This window comes from Lagopus muta, chromosome 15 (assembly GCF_023343835.1).
Source record: "Lagopus muta isolate bLagMut1 chromosome 15, bLagMut1 primary, whole genome shotgun sequence".
NCBI classification, from domain to species: Eukaryota; Metazoa; Chordata; class Aves; order Galliformes; family Phasianidae; genus Lagopus; species Lagopus muta.
In genome coordinates, this window is record NC_064447.1 from 8,788,530 (window position 1) to 8,794,819 (window position 6,290).

Sequence of the window (6,290 nt, forward strand, 5' to 3'; positions counted from 1 at the left end):
CGGGTCACCCTGCACCCTGCAGCACACACGCAGCTGGGGGATGGCCGTGGCTGCCCCCGAGCACAGAGCGGTGCATTCCCACCATGGATTTTCTGTGCACACAGGGCTGTCTCCCCGTCCCCGCAGCCGATGGTCGATAATCGCTCATCGGGCCGCAGATGTGCCGCAGATGTGCCCGCAGAGTCATTAGAGGGAATGGGGCCCTTCCTCACCACAGAGCCACACAGCCCCTCCCAGCCAGGTCCCACCCCAGGGAACTGCTGATGACTGCTGTGTACTTCGGTGTAGGAACAGCAGAAACCATTTTCTGTGATCTGTTTGAGATCCCGAGCGCACCTCAGGTCACAGAGCTGCTTTACAAAACTGAAGTTGCACATCGGCGGTGGTGTGAATGCAGGCAATGCATTACAGAGCAGCTTGATTTGTCAAACCAAATTAGTTCCTTAACAGGAGATTTTGCACCACGACCTTTTGGCCCATTTGAACTTGACTGCAACCAACAGAACTTCCCTCCCAACTGGTGCCCCACTGGTGGCACATTTTCTCCCTAACTCCTGTTTGGGCCGTAGGACACGTGTCCAGCTATCAGAGTAGGGATTTTTTTAAATGGAAGCAGATGAGAGCCACCTCCTCTCCTTCAATCACCTCCTGCTGCCCACTTTGTGGCAGTTCTACCCTGCAGAGCAGCACAGCACTGCTGCACCATGCACCAGTGGTGCCCCAGCCCCAACCAGAGCACGAGCTGTCCGTGAGGGCATGCAGTCTTGGGGAAGGGGGCAGGCATGGCAGCAGCACGGTGCGTCCTGTTTAAAACCCTGGTGGATAAAATGAAATTTCTCATCCAGAGGTGGCCACAGATGGCCTCAGCATTTTAATATGGGGAGAAGCTGAGTGATGTTATTGCTGTGAAAAACAAGCTGGGACAAATAGATTGTCTTGGGACTGTTATTAAAATGAGCTCAATGGAATTTCTCTGAGATGAGAGAATCCCCAGCAGGCAGCAGTGTTGTCTGCATTGGGGATCAAAGGGGCTGCAGGCAGAACTGCAGCACCAAGAGTGACACTGGGCTGCCTGGTGCCCCTCAGCAGGGGCTGGGAAGGAACAAACTGCATTCACTGTGCTCTCCTTGCAACAAAGCACAGCAGAAGGACTTACAGGAGCCCCATGGCACGCAGCAGCCTGAAAACCCGATGGGTTCTTGCACCTGGGGTGTGCACCAGCATATGGGTATGTCCTGCTAATCGCATCCAGGTTAATGGGACGGTGCCTGTGCGCAGGGCATCGGAGCTGGAGTGGCATGCACAACTTTTAGAACACTGAAGGTCAATGGGGGGAATGGAGATCTGTGCTCAGAGCTCCACAGTTCTGTTGTCCATCTGTTTGAAACATGTTTCAAACCTCAGTGCCACTGCTGTGAGCTGAAACAGCACTGACATGGATACTGGGACACTGCTGGTGTGGGAGGAAAGGCACAGGGCACAGCAGACAGCAAGGGGAACACGGTGTTCAGTGAGCTCCTAACCTCTGAAATGCAGCAAGGATCCTGTCTGCATCACTTGTCTTTGTGTCAACAACCCTGGCACTGCAAGGTGCCCAGAGCAGAGTCAGAGCAATTCCCTGCCTGAACCACAGCTCTGCCTGGGCTGGAGACATCCCAGGAAGAAGAGCTGAACCCCAGGACCCACAGCTGCCCCCTACATCCCATGTGGGGCAGATATGAGGAGAAGAAGAATGAACCCCTGGGTCACAGCTGGGCTCTGGTGCCCGCAGGTGACAGAGGGGCACAAAGTGAGAAGAGATCTCCCTCTCCCCCACCCCACAGAGCCTCTGGCACTGGCAGCTCTGATGCACTACGGCTGCTAAGAGTTGATTAACTTTTCACATATCTCCTTTTTGCAGTGCTAGATCCCGGAATTAAGCAGCTTTCCAACCGTTCCCCTCCCGGCCCCCCTAGGATCCCAGGAAGGGTCCGTTGTTACTCACCCGAGGCAGCTCATCTTCCCCCCGCGCCGCTGCTGTTCATCATTCCTGAGCAGAACTACAATTGTGCACTTTTACTACAGCCACCAACCATATGGGCAGGGGATCTGCGCACAGGGAGGACCCGGCGCAGCACGTGCATTATCCCTGCTATCCACAACCCAACGGATGAAGAAAATGTCAGCAAATTAAAATCTGCGGGAGCTTAATTCTGGGCAAATGGGATGAAATCCATTTGAGCTGAAGAGGGAAAAAAAAAAAGCAACTCGAAAAAGCTCAGCCTGAGGACAGCAGGAGGAGGAGCGCTGCTTGCAGCCCCAGGTCCCAGCGTTGTGCTGAGCCTGGGGGTCTTGGGTTACACTGCACAGCAGCACGGAGCTGGGCAGGGGGATGCGTGGGGAAGGAGGAGAGTGGCAGCCGGGTCCCAGAATAAACACGGCGCTGCAGGAGAGATCCAATCAGACCAGCACTAGGGATGTGCTTGCTGCTTAGCTCTGCACGGCCACACAGTCATCCCCCGTGGGTCACTGTCACTGCTGCCACCCTGCACACTGATGCAGGGCTCAGCTGGTCTGCTGGAACACAGGGCTGATGGCATGGGGAGCACTGGGAACCCCCAGCATCCCTCACATCACCCCCCAACATCCTCCCTTCCTGCCCATGAGCACTGCTCTCACCTGCCCCATGCTATGGAAAGGGTTGGTCTCACTGTTTCCCCACCTGCTTTGTAGGGCTGTGGGCACTGGGGGGGTTGCACAGCCATGGGGGTCTGGGGCACCTCTGCCATGGGGCTGAGCCCTGAGCCCTGTGGAAATAACCCAAATACGTTCTCAGCATCCTACACATCCAGCACACACAGGAGCTTCTCAGCACCTTTGAGTGAGTTATTAAAAGCACTAAAAGCTCTTGCTCAGCAGCAAACCTGCTTGATGCTGGACTCCGGGGTAAGCAGCTCATGTTCTGTACAAACAGCAAACACAGAGCTGCATGCAGCTCCCACCAATACATCCTCAGCTGGGAAACATTGTTTCCAAAGCAACTTTTTTTCCCTTCAATTCATTTCATCAAGATTAGACGGTAAATCTTTCCCCTAAGCTAAATATTTCATTTTCATTAAACTGAGATGAGCTGCCCGATTCGCCACGCATCCTGCCCCAGCCCCACTGCCAACCTCACACATGGAACGGGGGGGAAAAACACCTCGGGATGGGGACAGCAGACCACTGCTGGGATGGGGATGCCCCAGGGAAAGTGTGCCCATGGCAGAGGGGCTTGGGTCTGGAGGGCAATGGAAAAACTTCCTGCAGTCCCCTCTGTAGGGAAAATAAAAAGCCATAAAATTCTCCAGGTGGTGGTTCCTGGTGCCCCTCTGAGGGTACCTCAGTGGGGTCTGATCTGGAGGTGCCAGGGGTTCCTGGTTTCAGAGGCACTCACTCTCCCACTTCAGGTCCTCAAGAGCAAGGCAGATACCCTGGAACAGGGATGTTGTTATGGTAACGGTAATATCTCGCAATTCCACTGATTAAAGCAGGAATTGGAAAGCCAGGCCCAGAGCGGGGCCAGATGGAGACCTGATTCCCTAATGGCTACTGTCTCAGCCTGGCTGTAATCCCTGCCACGTGCCCGCGTGCTGTCCCTGGCCCTGTCCCCATCCTTGGACACAACGAGATCAGCACAGCAGTGCAGTTGCATGCTCAGGTACCCATAACACAGACACAGTGCCAAGGCACAAGAGGTGCTGGGGACCGTAGGGACCCCCAGCAGAGCAGTACCATGGCAGCCCAGGATGTGGGAGCTGGCCCCCAGCCCTGCGCAGAGCCCCCTGCCCCCACAGCCCTGCCAGGCAGGCTGATGGCATAGGTGATATCAGCCAGGCAGTACCTGATGCTGTCGATGAGGTGCTGGTGGGACTCCTGGGTGAGCAGCATGCACAGGGCACAGGCCAAGCACTCCACCCTCCGCTCGGCTGCGTACTGCTTCAGCGCGGCGAACACCTGCTCCTTGAGCTCGGGATGGTCCCCCAGGATGGCATCCACCTGCAGCACAGAACAAAGGGGCACTGAGAGGGGACAAGTGTGAGTACAGGGCACAGATCAGATCTGACTAGGGGCAGCATCCGGATAATCAATGGGAAGGGAAGCAGTGTGGCAAGGAAAGTGAAACTTTCGTCATTTGGCATCTCATGCCTATCCCCAATCCCATTGCACTGCATGCCATAAGCACTGCATGAGGGACACTAGCATGATAAGCCCACAGGGCCACCAGGGCCACCAGGGAGGTGGCCACAGGAACCATCCCCCTGCCATGGATTCTGGGTGCCACCACGTGCTGTACATTTCAAGGTTACTGAATCTGGGACAGAACAGCAGCTGCTCCCTATGGATGGCTCTACAAACTTTTCTGTCTCAAGGTCCAGCGCAGTGAGGACGAGGAATGTGGTGTTTCAGTGAGCTTAGTGCTGGGCCAGTTCTGTTATGTTTTCTCCCAGGCTGAGGCGCTGTGCCCAGTGTGCAGGGGACAGAGGGCAACATTGACCTCAACTGAGACCCCAAGCAACTTTTGGTGATTGCCACACACAATGCTCAGCAGGGGCAGCCCAGCTCCAGCCCTACAAACACCACCTGGGCACTGTTAGAACAGAAGCAGTCAGCAGGCAGTGGATCTGCACACAGGGCAGTGCCTGCAAACCCACAGCTCCGTGCCTATCTGTGAGGCTGTAATTGGAATGCCGACCAAGGGGGTCTGGCCCACAGATCTCTTTAGGAATGCTTTGTTCCTATATTAGCTTGGGATCAAAAAACACACAAGCCTGGTTATTTTCATAACAGCATTTTAAAAGGCTGCTTTGAAATGGAAATTAGAAAGATTAAAAAAAACAACTGCGATCAAATTCATAATTAGTGCAGGGTGATGTTTGGTAAATTACCCACTAGGCAGCATTCAGGAGCACAATGAAGATGTCACTGCAGCACTGTTTCTCCCTTTTCACACAGTAGGACTGCACGGGGATGCTCAGGCAGAAGGAGGGCACTCAGGAAGTGTTGATGTGGTCCCATAGAGCAAAAAGAATGAGCACTCTCCAAACCCAAAGCTCTTCATAGCACCCATTTATTCTCTCTGCAATCATTGCAAGATGGGACCCTTCTCTCTGGCACTGACGACAGTAGAAGTCTTTTCCAACCCAAATATTCCTACGATTCCATGAATCCACCCCCATCAGCCTGCCCTGGGTGTGCCAGACACGGGATGTGAGGAGCGTGGTGCTGAGCTCCACCTGGGTGTCCCCCTCACACCCCATCTTTACCTTTTTGCTGAACTCCTGCGCTTTCTGCTTCCTCTCCATGCGCACAGCAGCAGCGCTGGGGCCGAGGTCCCTTTGCGGCCGCAGCAGCCCCAGTCGCAGCGCTCGCCTACTGCAGGATGCCAGCAGCTCGGCCGCCGCCTCGGCACTGCGCACAGCCACGCCGTCCACCTCCAGCAGCAAGTCTCCAGGAGCGATGCCGCAGGTGGCAGCAGGAGAGCCAGGGGCCACACTGGCCACGCGAGGGGGGCTGCCGCCCACCAGCTGCAAACCCAGGTGTGGGGCTGGAGGCAGGTCAGCACGCTGCAGCCTGGACAACACGCCGATGCTGGGGGGCACAGAGCTGCAGCGCCGGGCTAATGCCAGCAACGCCGGGCAGCCCAGTGAGGCGACGGGCTGCCCCTCCAGCTCCAGCACCTCGTCGCCCGGGCGCAGCCCTGCGGCTGCTGCACTGCTGCCCTCCTGCACCCACAGCACGTAGCAGGGCCCGCTGCCACCCAGAGAGAAGCCAAACGCCTCTGGCCAGCCTTGGTTGGTTGTCGGCATGGCTGCAACTGCAAGACACAAAGGGAGGCAGTGGTGTGGGAGCGTTCTGTTCAGAGTGGTGCTTTCTGCTGGAGATGCCGCATTGGGTGTGCCATGACACTGCACCCTGGGGCACAAAAATGCTTCAGGAGAGGAAATTTTCTTTTGTATTTCCCCCAAAATGGTTCTTATTCTCCCATGGTTAGCAGTGAGGATGTGGCATGCACCCAGCCCAGCCCAGGGAGTGGAGCAGGGCACCTGCTGTGTGTCCATAGAGGTCATTACTTCATTCACACTGTGCTGGTGAACTGACATTCAGTGGCTCTTTTCAATATTCAGTGCTGCAAACCCTATTTCCAGCAGCATCTGCCAGACCCTCTCAGCCCCCTGAAGCATCTCTTCCTGCCCAGAAAGTGAAGGCCAATGTGTCCCTGTGCTAACCTGGCTACAGCACCCTGAAACACAAATGATGATTTCCAAATT